Raw genomic sequence first — 15,846 nt, 5'->3', positions numbered from 1 at the left:
CCTGGACTGGCTCCTGGTAGTGTCTCGGGTCTCAGACCTCACTTAGAATGTGGTCACAATGACCACGGCCTTCTGTGCCCTTGTGTGGCACCTAGGTTCTCTGTGTACTGGTGCAAGGTGAGTGTAGGGGATCTGAGGGGAGATCTGCCTGCTTCCTGATATTTCCCTAGGCCAGGAGCTCTAATGTTTCAGTGTTGGAATGATATCAGTCCCATTTACCAAATTCATGCTGACAAGCAAGACCACGGCTCCCAGCTCTCAGGCAGGCTCTGGTCCAGGCTGTGGGGAATAGTCTGCCCTCCACTGTGTGCCTCTGGATGGCAGGAGGTCAGACCCGCCAGTGGGCCTGTGGTCTGCACTGTGCAGATCTCTCTTACCCAGTGATCTCCAGGTCCCTCAGTGGTCAGTAGCTCCCGGTAGTTTCTGTGATCTTTTCACTGCAGATCAGACACCGCATGACCTCTCTGCCTCTCCTCTGCTTCTCAGCTGATCAGCGATGTGCACATCAGGTTCCGTGGACCTGGTCTCAGGTGCACAGTGGGATCTTGTCAGCTTCCTCTCAACCTTTCCTCTGCTCCTTGGCTGAGCTGGGTCCATGCACAATCGGTCTATGGAGCCGCTCTCAGGTGCACAACCAACTCTGGTCCACTTCCTCTCCACGGGTGATGTTTAGTGGCTCAGAATTGTCAAGCAGTCTGTCTTTCCATTTCTCTCTGCTCAACAGCCACCTCTGTGGCTGCAGCCACTGCCGCTGCTGCCACACTGCTCTGCTTTCCATGGGGTCCAAGTTTTTCCCATGTTCAGGGATAAGCCTGTTTCCCAAAGTTTATTCCTTACAAACTGTGCATTTCTCCTGCTGTAGTGGGGTGTGGAGCTTGGTGCTCCTGGTTAAGAAAACAGTCCTATTTCCTGACTCAATTACTGAAGCTTCTAAAAAGGTCTACACTGCTCACCTCCATCTTGAAATCTCCAGGTATTGTTCTTTTCAAACCCTGTTGTTGTCAGATTCAATTCCTTCTATTACCTTCTTTATAATACAGTCAGTGTACTCCTGGTTCATTCAGTGTTCTTCTCCACACTTCAGTCAGTGATCTTCCTAGCTCAGTGATCTCTTTCCCTCACAAGTCACTTAAATATCTTCCATTTTACTCTGTGATTTTCTTTACAATGCAGTGGATGGTATTCCCAATTCAGACATTGTTGTCCCAATTCAGTCAGTGATCTTCTTCCAAGTTCAATCTATTATTTGCTCCCAATTCACTCATTGATCTCCATAGTCAATGGTCTCATTCCTAATTCAACCAGTGACCTTCCAACTTCCATGATGTGTCATGCTCCTCAGAATGATGACTACATTTCTGACTTTCTCAACTGTCCTTCCCCTCATGATGTTTAGAATGGTTCTTATTTTTCATTTTCACACTCAGGAAGCACCACAATGTGTTATCTCAAGAAGCCAATTGACTCTTCCTGTGCAAAATAAGATTGCTGAGTTAGGTGCAGCAACTTCCTAGTCTCCTCTTCAATACCAGACATAAGAAGTGTGAAGACATAATGTCTGGGTGGGAACTTCACCTCAATCAACATGTTCATCCCATATGGCCTCATGATACCTGAATATAAAGCAAACTAGAACAGGAAACCTGGTCTTAATTACAAGAAAGAAGTTTGTATGTAGCAAAAAGAATCTGGTCAGAAGCAATCAGTCAGCAATTTTCCAATCTCAAAAACAGAATGACATGAAGCGTAAAGAATATAAGAATGAACCCCTGGCAGTAATGTGTTAGAGCTCTTCTATGGTGCTGAAACTTCAGAGCATTTATTATTTTCCCAGTGTCAGCACTTCTTTTTCAATGCCCAGACTTTTAACTCAACATTTGCTCATTGTTTACATCTGGAACACAGGTGTACCTTGTCCTTGGCCCTATCTTGACTCTGCTTTAGTCTATTCCCATTCCCAGCCTCTTCCTTCAATTCCCCAGTGTCTTACAACAAGCTAAGTATTTTTCCATTGCCTGACATTGCATCTGGGATATACTTCTCATTAGATGTTTGAAGAAAGCTGAACACTCTTGTTTGACTCATGGAAAAGCATCTTAGCCGCTTAGCATGGTTCTCAACATTGCTTTAAAGAGACATAATAAAAATGCTTAGACTTTTATCAGTAAATTCTAGCTTCACATGTTACAAGGCATGGTGGTTTGAATGTGAAATGCCCTTAATAGATTCATATATTTGAATGCTTCATTTGCACCTGATATTTCTTTTGAAAATATTTTGTTACCATTAGGACATAGAGCTTTCAATTATTTGGACATAAAAACAAGAAATAAATAATACAGAAGGCTAAGAATAGACAGAGAAGCAATTCTTTGCTTAGGAGAGGAAAGTTAACTGTAGAGAATTACAGATAATACTTCTGTGTGGTCCTCTGTGGAGTAAACTAGGGCTCACTGTAGAGTGGCCATCCTAAGAAGCAGTGTCAGGTGAAAAACATTAGTTTCAGTAGTAAAGTAAAAAATTGGCAACTTTCTAGAATAGCAGAGAAGGATCTAGACTCCAGAATCTGTTCCTGAGATATTAGCCTTAGTTAGAGAACCATCTTCTCCCAGTGAGAGGCTAACTGGGAAAAGTTAGAAACACACCTTAAGATAGAAAGTCTCAGAAAACATGCACTGTACTTTTAGAAACAGACATTTTAAGGAACAAGGAGGAGGAGGGTAAAGGGGGTGGTTGGAGAATTCACAGCAACAAAGGAAAAAGACACAAAGAAAACTTTTTTAAAAGACCCATCCTAAGTCAGTTTATGACCTAGAGTCAAAAGTCTCTCCCTGAATCACACATTCTGGAAACCCAGAACAAGGATCAAAGAAGTAGAATCTTAAGGCTGGGCTGCTGAATACTTTTAGACAGGTTAAAACTTTGATCAAGAACTAGGCTGTAAGTCTACACAATAATGTTGGCACATAATGCATGCCATGTCTGAATAGCAGAAGACCAGTGACTTTCTAGGAAGCTGACTTTGCTGACTCAAAAACATCAATGTCTGTGTTTCTCAGACAAGAAGAGGCATCTCAGGAGCTAGCAATGTACAGTTCCAGGCTCCCAACTGCCCCTCAAGGGTGACTCCCAAGTCCATGACTCATGTACCATCCTGGGTTTCATAGCAATTGGCTACCTGAACACAATTCCAAATGTATGGCTCCCACATCTGGACCTCAAACTTCTGCCTCCCAGAGAACAACTCCTGGATACCAGAGACAGGGTCCAGCCACAGGTCCTTGGTTCTAGTGGTTCTCCTGTGGAGATCCGCTGGACAATAGGGGCATACATGGTTTCCATCCCAAGATGGTGGAGCCCAGGGGAATCTGAGTACCAGGAACAAGCTGTTGCTGCTGACTCCAAAATGCAAGTGCCCATGCATGTTTCCTGTAAGAGGGGAGAGAATCCTAGCTGCCAGGCATGCAAGCTACCACCTCAGATTTCCTGACTACCCGCCATCCTAAAGGTGATTCCATTCCAGTCTCCAGAGACAGGCAGACTACTCATGGCTCTAATAGCTGCCTTGAGGAGACCTGTAGGACTTCACTGAATCATACAGGTTAGAAATTCATACCCTAGTTCCAGGACTATAGATCCAACTGGGAAACAACCAACAAGGCTGAAGGCTGTGAGAAGAGGAGATTCATACCCCAGCCCAAAACTTAGGGCTCCACTCGCATGCCCAAGGAACCCAGTAAACTTCAGGAACAACCAGCCTTCCTACAGAAGAGACAACCAAATGGCTAAATGCCAGCATAAGATCATAATCAACAAAAACCAAGATAATATGGCAGCAAGCTCTGGATATCCTAACATAACTGAAAAACAGGAAAACAATCTTAAAACTATGCTTATAAAATAGTAGGGGCTTTAAAAAGGAAGTGAATAAACCCCTCAAAGAAATACAGGAAAATACAAACAAGCAGGTAAAGGAAATTAATACAACCATTCAAGGCCTGAAAATGTAAATAGAATCAATAAAGAAAACACAAACCAAGAAAATCCTGGAGATGGAAAACTTAAAGAAGAGAACAGCAATCACAGAGGTAAGTATCAACAACAGAATACAAGAGATGGAGGAGAGAATCTCAAGCATAAAAGATACAATTGAAGAAACTGATACATCTATCAAAGAAAATATTAAATAAAAAAATTCCTCACACAAAGCATCCAAGAAAATCTGGGACACCATGAGAGACAAAACCTAAAAATATAAGAATATAAGAAAGAAGATTCCAGGCTCCAGAGACCAAAAATTATTTTCAAGAAAATCATAGAAGAAAATTTCCCCAACCGAAAGAAAGAGATGTCTTTAAACATGCAAGAGGCCTACAGGACACTAAATAGATTAGACCAGAAAAGAAATTCTTCCCACCACATAATAACAAAAACTCTAAATCTACAGAACAAGCATATAAAGTGGCGAGGGGAAAGAGCCAAGTAACATATAATGGCAGACCTATCAGAATCATACCTGACTTCTCAATAGAGACTATAAAAGGCAGAAGGGTGTGGGCAGGTGTCATGTAGACCCTAAGAGACCACAGATGTCAGCCCAGACTACTATACCCAGCACAGCTTTCAATCACCATAGAAAGAGAAAACAAGATATTCCATGACAAAACCAAATTTAGACAATATCTATGCACAAAGCCAGGAGATAATACAGAATACACTAGAAGGAAAACTCCAACCCAATGAGGTAAACTACACATAAGAAAACACAGGATATAGATTACTTCACAACAGCAAAACCACAAAAATAAAAGGACACAAACACACTAATAAAAGGAACTAATAATCATTGGTCAGTAATGTCTATCAATGTCAGTGGACTCAACTATCCAATAAAAAGGCACAGACTAACAGAATGGATATGTAAACAGGATCTCACATACTTCTACACCACAGCAACAAAAATAGACATTACCTCAGAAAATTGTTTTCCAAGAAAACAGACATAAGACATAAGCTGGAGTAGCCATCCTAATATCTAACAAAATAGACTTTCAATCAAAAGAGTTGGGAAACGACACTTCATATTCATCAAATAAAAAATTCACCAATAGGACATATCAACCCTGAACATCTATGTTCCAAATACAGGGGCACTTGCATTTGTAAAAGAAACATTATTAAAGTTTAAATCATATACCTATATTCATACACTAATAGTGGGAGACTTCAACACTCCACTCTCACCAATGGGTAGATCATCAAGACAGAAACTAAATAGAGAAATAATGAAACTAACAGATGTCATGAATCAAATGTACTTAATAGATGTCTACAGAACTTTACTTAAACACAAAAGAATAATTTCCTTCTCAGCACCACATGGAACCTTCTCCAAAGTTGACCATACTGTTGGCCACAAAGCAAACCTCAAAAAATTTAATTAACCTATTGTTCTTTATCAGATTATCATGGATTAAATCTTCTTTTCAACAACAACATAAGTAGCAAAAAGCCTACACATTCATAGAATTTGAGCAACTCCGTGCTCAATGACTACTGGGTTAGGGAACAAATAAAGAAAGAAATTAAAACTTCCTAAAATTCAATAAAATGAAGGCACAACATATCGAAACTTATGGGCCACAATGAAAGCAGTACTAAGAGGAAAGTTCATAGTACTAAGTGTCTTCATAAAGAAATTGGAGAGATCCTATACTACCAACTTAACAACTCACCTGAAAGCTTTAGAAAAAAGAAGCAAACACACGCAAGAGGAGTAGAGCAGGAAATAATCAAACTCAGGGCTGAAATCAATAAATTAGAAACAAAGAAAACAATACAATACAAAAACCAATGAAACCAAGAACTAGTCCTTTGAGAAAATCAAGAAGATAGACAAACCCTTAGCCAAACTAACTAAAAAGCAGAGAGACAGTATCCTATTTGACAAAATCAGAAATGAAAAGGTGGACATAAAACAGACACTGAGGAAATCCAAAAAATCATTGTCTTACTTCAAAAGCCTGTATTCCACAAAATTGGAAAATCTAAAGGAAATGGATGATGATCTTGATAGATTTCACATGCCAAAGTTAAAGATCAGATAAATAGTTTAAGCACTCCTATATCTCACAAGGAAATAGAAGCAGTCATCAAAAGTCTCACAACCACAAAACAAAACAACAACAACACCCAAGGCCAAATGGCTTTAGCACAAAATTCTACCAGACATTCAAAGAAAAGATAATACCAGTACTCCACAAACTATTCCACAAAATAGAAGCAGAAGGAACATTGCCAAATCCATTCTATGAAACCATAATCACTCTGATAACTAAACCACAGGAAGATTCAACAAAGAAAGAAAATTTCAGGTCAGTTTCATTCATGAACATTGATGCAAAAATACTCAAAATACTCACAAACTGAATCCAACACAAAATAAAATACATCATCCACCATGATCAAGTAAGCTTCATCCCAAATATGCATGAATGGTTCAACATATAAAAATCCATCAATGTAATCCAATTATAAAACAAACTGAAAGAAAAAAACCCACCTGATCATCTCATTAGATGCAGAAAAAGCCTTTGACAAAATCCAACACTCCTTTATGATAAAACTCTTGGAGAGATCAGGGATATAAGGCCCATACCTAAACATAATAAAGGTTATATACAGCAAGCCAATAGACAACACAATGAAGGCTACATACAGCAAGCCAATAGTCAACATCAAATTAAATGGAGAGAAGCTCAGTTCAATTCCACCAAAATCAGGGACAAGACAAGGCTTTCCATGTTCTCCTTATGTCTTAAATATAGCATTAGAAGCTTTAGCTGAACAATAAGACAACGGAAATCAAAGAGAAACAATTGGAAAGGAAGAAGTCAAAGCATTGCTATCCACAGATGATATGATAGTATACAAAAGTGACCTCAAAATTCCACCAGAGAATGCCTACAGCTGTTAAACACCTTCAGCAAAATGGCTGGATACTAGATTAATTTGAAAAATAGTAGTCTTCCTGTATACAAATGGCAAACAGGATGATAAAGAAATTAGAAAGTATACCCTTCACAATAGCCATAGATAATATAAAGTATCTTGGTGTAACTGTAACAAAGAAATACAAAGACTTGCATGATAAGAACTTCAAGTCTCTGAAGAAAGAAATAGAGGAAGATATCAGAAGAAGGAAAGGTGTTCCATGGTCATAGATCAGTAAGATTAGCATAGTAAAAAAAAAAAAAAGACCATCTTACTAAAAGCAATCTACAGATTCAATTTAATCTCCAGCAAAGCACCAAAACAATTTTCACATACCTTGAAAGAACAATTTTAACCTTCATATGAGAAAAAACTGAATAGCTAAAACAACCCTATATAGTGAAAGAACTTCCAGAGGTATCTCCATCCCTGATTCAAACTATACTACAGAGCAATAGTAATACAAACTGCATGGTACTGGCATAGAAATAGACTGGTTGATCAAAGGAATCAAATTGAAGACTGAGAAATAAGCCCACACACTTACAGATGCTTGATTTTTGACAAAGGAGCTAAAACCATACAATACAAAATAAGAAAGCATCTTCAACAAATAGTGCTGCTCTTACTGGATGTCTACACATAGAAAAATGCAAATCGATGCATATTTATCACCTTGCACAAAAATCAAGTCTAAGCTGATCAAAGACCTCAACATAAAATAAGATATACTAAATCTACTAGAAGATAAAGTGGGAAAGAGCCTTAAACTCATGGGCATGAGAGACAACTTCCTGAACAGAACACCAACAGCTCAGGTTCTATGATCAACAATTAATAAATGGGACCTTGTAGAACTGAAAAGCTTCTGTAAAGCAAAGGACTTTGTCAATAGAATGGAGAGGCAGTCTAAAAATTAGGAGATGTTCACCAATCCTACATCAGACAAAGGGTTAATATCTAAAATATATTTTTAAAACTGCAAGTAATTAAACACCAACAAACAAAATAACCCATTTTTAAAAATGGGACACAGGTCTAGACAAAGAATTCTCAACAGAGGAATCTCAAATGACTGAGAAGCTCTTAAATAAATGCTCAATGTCTTTAGTAATCAATGAAATGCAAATCAAAACAACTCTGAGATTCCATCATACACTTGTCAAAATGGCTAAGATCAAAAACTCAAGTGACAGTACATGCAGCCAAAGATGTGGATAAATGGGAACACTCCTCCATTGCTGGTGTGAGTGGAAATTTATTCAACCACTTTGGAAACCAAACTGGCACTTTCTCAGAAAATTTGGTATAGCTCTTCCTCAAGACCAAACTTTACCACTCCTGAGCATATACTCAAAAGATGTCCCACCACACAACAAGGATATTTGATCAACTATGCTCATAGCAGCTCTTTTTATAATGGCCAGAAACTGCAAACCACCCAGATGTCCCTCAACCAAAGAATGGATAAAGAAACTGTGGTACATTTCACAGTGAAATACTACTTAGCTAGTAAATACAAGGAAATCATGAAATTTGCAGCTAAATGGATGGAACTAGAAAAGATCATCCTGAGTGAGGCAACCCAGACCCAGAATGACATACATGGTATGTACTCACTTATAAGCAAGTTTTAGCCAAATAGTACAAGATAAATATACTTAACTACACAGACCCAAAGATGGTAAGTAACAAATAGGATGATTAAATCTCACTCAGAAGGAGAAATAGAATAGACAGAGGCAGTGGTTTAAAGGGGGAAACAAGGTAGGAGAGGGAATGCAGAGAGATATAAGTGTGGAGATTAGGCCTGGGAACAGCACAGGTGGGAGGACAGAAGGCCTGTAAAGAGACGAGAAACTGTGGGTGAGGGCATCCCTGTGAAAAGCTGGAGACCTAAGTCAGGATGTGATGCATTTATACAATGGAATACCACTCAGCTATTAAAATCAAGAAAACCATGAAATTTTCAGGCAAATGGTTAGAACTAGAAAAGATCATACTGAGTGAGGTAACCCAGACCTAGAAAGACACACATAGTTTATACTCAATGAAAAGCAGATTTTAGCCGTATAGCACAAGATAAACATGCTACAGTTCACAGACTCAAAGAAGATAAGTAACAAGGAGTACTCAAGGTAGGATGCTAAATCTCACTCAGAAATAGAAATAGAATACTCAGTAGTGGTTGAAGAGAAGGAACAAGCTAGGATAGAAAGCACAGAAAGAAATAAAGGTGGAGATCAAACATTGAGTGAATGGTGGTGGAAGGACAGAAGCCCTGCAGAGAGAAGAGAAACTGTAGGCAGATACATCTCTGTGACAAGCTGGAGACCCAGGACAGGATAGATTTCTAGGAGGATATGGAGGTGAGTCTATCTGAGACTCCTAGTAGCAGAGGTCATGGAAAGTGAAGAGGACACCCTCTAACTAGACAAGACTCTTAGTGGAGGGAGGGGAACACCAACTCACCTACAAAAACTTCAACTCAAAATTTATCCTGCCTACAAGATATGCAAGGATAAAGATAGAGCAGAGATTGAGAGAATGTCCAAACCATGCCTGGCCCCACCTGAGACCCACCCCATGGGAGAGAGCCAACCCCTCATACTACTACTGATACTCACAATCTTTCTGAAAAATGTGGTCAGACCCCAATCTCACAGGAGGTAACTAACATGATCTGTACTTCCAAATTCACAAGTAGGAACAGTAACAAGCCCTTGGGACAGAGTGCTGGCTTATTTAGATTTGACCACATAATATACATGCCTTCCTCCAATTTAAGTCTGGTAAACTTTGCCCAAACAATGGTAGCAATGTGTAAGAAGAAGGAAAACAGTCAGCAAGGTTAAATTTAAACCAGAACTAGATTCATTGGGTGGCTAAGGCAGGTATATTCATATCATATATACCTATTATTATGTTTGGTTTTAATGATAACTTGCCACACAAATTAGAACCAGCTAAGTAGAGGGCCTCACCAAGATAATTGTCTTGATTGCTTGATTGATGAGGAAGATCTACCCTGACTGTAGGTGACACCTCTGATAGCTTCCCAGATACCAAAGATACAATAGAATGAAACTTTTGCCTTTTCCTTGCTTCTCCTTCCCTCTTCCCAGGAACTAACCAGCACCTGCTGGAGCTGATCTCTAGGTTCTTATCAAGTGCAGAGAATCCAAGCTTACATCTTGGACTAGAGACCAGAGGTTCTCTGGGAAACACCTTGGCTACCAGTGGCAGATTAAGGTTCCTGAGGCAAGCAGTCTCAAGCCTCAAGGGCCAAGTAACTGATGGGTTCCTACTTCTCAGGTGTGGTTCTGCTATTGTTACTATTTTAAAACTGAACTAACTCATATATACATATACATACAAACATACACACATACATACATACATATACACACACACATATGAAGGGATTGGTCCTATTCTAGAGAACCCTGACTAATACAGCTGTGACAAATTGTGGAATACTGAGCCCAGCAACTCTGAGATTTGCTCCCTAGACTCAGTCCTATGGGCTGAGTCATTATATTCCCTGGGGTAATTAAGGACTCCAGAGTTCTGCTTCTGTCAGCTAAATAGAAGAGAAAGTTCTAGGACAGAATGATCTGTCTTGAACTGCAGCATTCATTGGGTCTAGCTGGAAGCAGAAACTGGCTCTCAGTCAAAGCTATAAAAGGACTGTGTTTGGAATAATGTATAGCTACCAGGCCGCTGATGCTGCAGCAGAGTCCCACTGACCTCTAGGTTGGTTCACACAGTACAATCAGGAGATTTCTTTATAGACGTCAGGTTTCATTTGTGAGTAGAAGGTGCCAGGTCAAAACAGCAAAGTAGCCCAAGCCTACAAGTCTTTGTGCCCTTCATTCTGTATTTTAGCAAGTAAAGGAATGTGGGCATAATAGGAGCATTGGAAAGAAAGCTGCGGTAGGGGTGTGGGGGTGGAGGAGTGCCAAGACGGCTTGTGTTGAGATGAGTATTCCAGCTTGGAAAGGAAAGCATCAGCAGTGACTGCTGCACTGTGAAGCTAATGGATTATTTGAATAAAGCACTTGTTAGTTTAAACAAAACTAGGGCAAGCGTAGTAGTTTCCAGCTATCCTATTTTGGTCAGTGGGAAGAGGTGAGATCTTCCATCAACAGTCCCAACCTCTCCTTTCACACATGTCACCAACGCTGCTGTTTAAGAGGTGGGCTTAGACTGGATCTGAGAGATCTTTTTATATTAACAGCACTAACCCCTCACAGCACACATCTCACTAACGCCACTGCATCTCGTCTCCCTCTGCCTGGAGGAGTTTATGAGAAGAGTGAGGAGAAAGTATGTAGCAGAGGGGAGGAAAATGGAACAGGAGTGTAAACTAAGCTTTAAATTGTATAATCAGGTCCCAGAAGTTTGACTTCATCTGCCTTAAGGATTTCTTTGAACAAACAGGAATGTTGGAGCTGAGAGACACCTTTAAAAAAAAAAAAGATCTTTAGATCTTTAAAGCCTTATCTAATTGAGATTATAGATAAGGCCATATTTATTCTGAAATCGAGGCTGATAATATCTGAGACATTTTTTTCAGTTGCATACTAATTCGTACACCTGACCAGACACTCAGGTGAACAAGAGATAGAAAGGTATTGGGTTTAAGAAAGAAGGAAAGTTTTTTAATTAATTAAATTTAGATTATCTGTATTTTAGATTATCAACAACACCATTATGTTAAACCCAAAGTACAGAAAAATTATGAAAATAATATATCACTTGTTCTTATTTCAAGATGCTTCTATATTACAGAACACAATAAAGAAAAATAAAGAAGCAAGCCTTATCAACCCATATACTGTGGGCATTTAAGTTAGCCACTCATTGAAAGCAATATTTTTTCTTCCACGTTTTCTTAATCTTAAAGAAATGTTTTTTAGATATTAGTTGAACTGTCTGTGTGGCAGTGATTTTTCCAAAATATGTAAGAATTAGATCTAAAAGGCTGCCAGCAATGGCTTGCTTCCGGAAGCAGTTCTGTTGGTCAGCAACCATCGTCTTTCTAATGAGTCTAATGATGTCAAAATATGAAAGGGCTCCAACCCCATAAGACCTGACCTCAAAAGGCACTGCTTAGCCTACTGATTTGAAATCCCCAAAATGCATTCTCTCTGTTTGTCATCTGCCCCTCTGTGATCCACTTAATATTTAATTGTATTTGCTGTACATTGTTGGTGGGAATGCAAACTAGTACAGCCACTTTGGAAATCTATCTGGTGCTATCTCAGAAAAATGGGAATAGGGCTTCCTCAAGACTCAGCTATTCCACTCCTTGGAATATACCCAGAAGATGCTCCAGCACACAACAAGAAAATTTGCTCAACCATGTTCATAGCAGCCTTATTCATAACAGCCAGAACATGGAAACAGCCTAAGTGTCCCTCAGTAGAAGAATGGATAAAGAAACTGTGGTACATATACACGATGGAATACTACTCAGCTATTAAAAACAAGGAATTCCTGAAATTTGTGGATAAATGGATTGAGCTAGAAATGATCATAATGAGTGAATTAACCCAGAAGCAGAAAGACTCAAATGGTAAATACTCACTTATATCTGCATACTAGCCCAAGGGGCACGTCCCACCAAAGCCTTCACTTACCAGGAAACTGGAACAGAGGGGAGGACATCCTATTGGGACTCTCAATGAAAGAAGCATGGGAGAATAGTGAAGTAGAAGGATCCAGAGGGTCCTAGAAACCTACAAGTAGAACATTATGATAGGCAGATTTAGGCCCAGGGGTCCTGCTCAAACTAAGGCACCAGCCAAGGACAATACAGGCGGTAAACTTTAAACCCCTTCCCAGATCTAGCCAATGGTCAGAACATTCTCCACAGTTGAGTGGAGAGTGGGATATGACTTTCTTACGTACTCTGGTGTCTCACATTTGACCATGTCTCCTGGAGGGGGAGACCTGGTGGCACTCAGAGGAAGGACAGCAGGTTGCCAAGAAGAGACTTGATACCCTATGAGCATATACATGGGGAGGTAATCCCCCTCAGGAACAGTCATAGGGGAGGGGAATAAGGGGAAAATGGGAGGGAGGGAAGAATGGGAGGATACAAGGGATGGGATAAATATTGAGATGTAACAAGAATAAATTAATAAAATAAAAAAATAAAAACAAATAAAAAGACTCTAGCACTCCACACAAGTAAAACATGAATCTGGAAGCTGTATTGTGACTGCAAATCACCTAAGGCATAAAGCAGCCCTCTGTCCTAGAGTTTACAACACTACTAAATCAAGGGCCTGGACTCTTCCACCTGAACCCACTCTCAGACAAAGGTAATGTGCACCCAGCAGTGGGAAACGAAAACAAAACTGCCAGAAAGCACTGGTTACAAGCAGGAGCAATCCTGGATTCCTAGTCAGCATCTTAATACTGCTACCAGCTGTAATAGAGGCAAATCTGGACACATGACAAAGTGGGAAAACATCTCAAAGTTTTTAGAAAAGAACGTACTGACTAAGGGTTAGTTCTACACTTAACATGGATGAAAACGGGGGCAAACTGGGATGTGGTGCCACATTTACAAAGGAAAAGCATGCACTGCTAATACACTTTAAATGTCTCCCAAAATGTAAGGCCACAAAGATGAAAACAAGGGACGCCTTATGCAAAACTCCCCAAGGCTGAGACAAACAAGCGAGAATTAAAGTGGTCAAACTGACGGATATGCAGCAACAAAGCCATGGTTCTGAATTTTGCAATTTGCATTTCCAGGAGGCTGTCCCTGTATCTGTGTCCTACCTGACTTTATTCTATTACTTCCTTGTTTGTCTTTATTGGTGAGCACTCCAAAGTAACTGCTGTTTAGAAAACATCATGGCACCATAAACATAACAGTAACATAAATTTCACTCAGAAAAGTTGTAATTATGTAGTCCCAATAAGCAGCAAGAATTTTAATTATGGAAATATTACATTCTGTCCACACCAAAAGTTCAAAACAAACAGTCCCTAGCAAGAATATTTTCAAGATGGTTTAGTTATGAGGTGTGCACAGTTAATGCTGCATCCTCATAAAGATCCTCTGCAAGCAAGAAAGTTTTGTAGAGATACTCCTTTCTCAGTAAGAAAAAACTTTGAAATTAACTACCAGTGATTTGTTTAAAAGGAGGGAAGGAAAAAGTAAGCTATCTCTTAATTTTTGGAATGTAGCACCTCAACTTCAATATGCCCTTAACATTTTAGGTTACAAAATTCAAGCGATGTCTTGATGAACCAGTCATACTTTATAGTTGTTTTGATTCGGAAGTCTGCCTTGAGCATCCTATGCTAATTAAACATTCCCTAGTACAGAAGACTGTGCTAAAGAGTGCCACAACTCTGCTTTCCCACCAGGCTTATAGCTCTCCCAAGAAACAGTGATGCCTTGTCTCCACACTCAACACTGTAGCAGCTTTTACTCAGGCCATCCTCTCAATAAAGTCTATTTCCTTTAAGTCTTTCAACCTGTGGTTCGCACACTCAGCCTGCTGGGGCTGAGCAACCCTTTCACAGGGGTCGCCTAAGACCTAAAAAAAAAAAAAAAACACAGATATTTACATTATGATTCATAACAGCAGCAAAATTACAGTTATGCAGCAGCAAAAAAATATTTATGGTTGGCTGTCACCACAACACAAGGAACTGCATAAAAGGGTTGCAGCACAAAGAAGATTGAGAACCACGGCTTCAAGTTGTTTTTAATTATGGCATATGTAACAGTACCAAAAGGAAACTGCATACTTTTGGTGTTTATGGTACAAGTGAACGGGTGTACATGTCCTTGGTATCTTTTCCTTTCTTCCTATCTTTAAACCGGCCCTGAATGTAAGCAACTGCCTCCTCATATATATTGGAATCTGTTTCTGGGCATCAGAATGTCAATGGCCTCCTCTTTGTTACAGGCTTTTCTTCTAAGAGGCATTTTTTATTAAGTCGGGCAATGATCGAAGTGTCTGTAAAACAAGTTATACATGCTGTAAACTTATTTACACTTTGATGCATTAGATTCATTTCCACATCCTTTGCCAGAACTGTTCGTACAGAATCACTGAGGGGCACACAGAAGATAATTGCTCTCACTCCTTTAAAGCATTCTGATTTCTCTTCACCTACATCAGACATTTTGAAGTGTAGGTCTCTGAAGGTTAAGTATGTTTCTGCAGTGCCAGTAACATTCATTCTTGTCTGAAGCGTGTCTTGCTGAGTGGGAAGGCAACTAGTTTAGGAGATTCTACTGAAGGAGTTGGGTAATACTGAAGTAGAACCATTTAGACGATACTCATGGGCCTGCTGAACAATGACTTCACACCATCTCAACATAGCCATGTATGTAGAGGGCTTGAGGTCTTGGTGCTCACAGATAAGCACTGGTGAAAACAGGAACCTTAAGCACACAGGCCTATCTCTTCAATGGAAGAAATTTGCACACCTGTTTTTTGCCCAGAAGATTGGGAATAGCTGTAGTTAATAACCTGATGACACTTGCTATCACACCCAAATCCCCCAGACTATTATGTTTATCCCAGACTCACTGTCCCTAGACTTTTGAGCAATGTTTCTCAGGCAACAGTACCCAACTTTAGGGGCGATGTCACATGTATTTTGTAGTTTGGTGACCTTTATATCATCTGTACAACTGAGACAACACCTAATCCTCCCCTAGGATCTTAAGCTGCCTTCAGCTTTATTGTGTGCATAGGATTGAGACAATTGTTACCAGGAATGTTTTTTTCCAAAACTGAGCCATACTTACATACCTAAAAAGTAAACTTCCTGCTGTGAGACTCAGCACTGGCTAGGCCACCTGAGCTGAAT

The 15,846-nt window shown here is 39.7% G+C and overlaps 1 pseudogene; it reads right to left on the bottom strand.

Moving 5' to 3' along the window:
- Nucleotides 1–15,357, bottom strand: part of LOC127186900 (guanine nucleotide-binding protein G(i) subunit alpha-1-like) — a 196,287-nt pseudogene extending 180,930 nt beyond the window's left edge.
- Between the last annotated feature and the right edge of the window lie 489 nt (nt 15,358–15,846).

This window comes from Acomys russatus, chromosome 3 (genome assembly GCF_903995435.1).
Source record: "Acomys russatus chromosome 3, mAcoRus1.1, whole genome shotgun sequence".
Lineage (NCBI taxonomy): Eukaryota > Metazoa > Chordata > Mammalia > Rodentia > Muridae > Acomys > Acomys russatus.
This window is presented reverse-complemented; position numbering and strand designations above follow the sequence as displayed.